This window comes from Pinus tabuliformis, chromosome 3_1, assembly GCF_031772625.1.
Source record: "Pinus tabuliformis cultivar Carrire ecotype Pingquan chromosome 3_1, CPIR1, whole genome shotgun sequence".
NCBI classification, from domain to species: Eukaryota; Viridiplantae; Streptophyta; class Pinopsida; order Pinales; family Pinaceae; genus Pinus; species Pinus tabuliformis.
Window position 1 is genome coordinate 366773361 of NC_142301.1, and position 1593 is coordinate 366774953.

At 41.3% G+C, this 1593-nt stretch overlaps 1 pseudogene; it reads right to left on the reverse strand.

The window, feature by feature from the left end:
* Positions 1-217: 217 nt before the first annotated feature.
* On the reverse strand, positions 218-1103 carry LOC149187216 (dirigent protein 22 pseudogene; annotated as a pseudogene).
* Between the last annotated feature and the right edge of the window lie 490 nt (positions 1104-1593).

A 1593-nucleotide genomic window follows, 5' to 3' on the forward strand; every position in this document is an offset into this window, starting at 1 on the left:
AAAATATAATCTTAATGTAAATTAAACAAACACCTTTAAATAAATTATAACGCCCAAGTATAACCACTACGAGAATTAGCTATATTTTGAACCAGCTATATCACAATAAATACTTTAAGACGGCACTTTATAACCATAATCTACACCGAAAACATATGATATCAAAATAAAGTTTATATAATTTATTTTATGACTGTTAGGATAAAAGGATGAAATGCCATCTAATATCACGAGATTTCTGTTGTATGGGAATGAAAGCGTTCTCACAAAAAAGATATTTTCTGCCTTACAATTTCTGGAACCCCAATGGCACCCAGACGAGCTCAGTGGTAATCCCGAGATCAAGGATATCTCGGATTTTGAAAGGACAGCCATAAAACAATCAAGTCAATCTTTAAATTCCATGAACACTCTTCAAGGGTTTTCAATGTTTTATTCTAGTATGAAAAATAATAAAAATAAACCCTCAAACCTCTACGGCCGTTCTTAATTATATAAATAGCCAATGCCCACTGGGTATAATGATAAAATTATATCCTAGGCGGGGACGAGTAATGGAGCACTGTGACGTTGTATTCAACGACTGCATTGCCGGACTTTAGATCGAAGGAATGAGTGCGTGCGAGTGCGTAGCCTTGACCCAATCGAAACAATCCGCTCCCTCCAACGATGGGCATTTCTCTTACTTCATCGAAAACCCCGTTCTTCCCCACCATTGAAAGGGTGCTGCCGTTGTACTTGCCACTCTCGAAAACAAACGTTGTTACCATAAGCAGATGAACTTTCTCTTGGCACGATGAAACGTAGATACCCTGCGCTCTGCCAAACATTTTGGAGGTCGCTTCCGGCCCTTCGGTAAGCCAGTCGTCCATAACCCTAACCATGCCGAACTGAGTAAACGAAGAGTTCGTTGAGGGAGCAGACGCCACCTCCACGGCCGTCACATTTGTACCCACTAGTAAGTCGTGGAAATAGAAATGCAGGTGGCTTACCTTCAACAGCCCTAGTTTCGGTTTTGCCTCTACCTCCGCTATGTTAAGGTAAGCCAACAACAGTACAATGGTCACTGTAATAGTTGCTGCCGAATATCACATGTTCGCCATCTCTCCAAAATAAAATGCCTCAACGCCGACGACGAGAGAAGAACTGTGTATGGTGATGAAAGGGTAGCCCCAATTTTATAAAGCGGATGCCCGTGATGAACGCGTTTATTTTGGGGGCCACTGTTGTATTTTCACTGTTATTTTATCTTGGGTTGCCACGACCTTCTAGAAATTTTGTTGTAGTTCTACGAGTATTTTGTCTTGGGTCGACAAACCTTCTAGCGATTTTGTGGTGCGCATGGAATTTCTTGTTTTAAGGCAACATTTACTGCCCTATAACGTGAACCATTGAACTTTTCCATCGCGTGGAAGAATAGAGGGCAGACTTCAGTTCGTTTTTCCCATCAACGAAAGATCGCCGACGAAGATTTGGTTTAGATGTATGAGATTCTTTGTTATAAGAACTAGAACACTTGGAGTGTCACATCTTCCATGGTTGTTGGATACGGATACCTAATACCATGTAACGGGTCTCTTACGCTACCTCGTC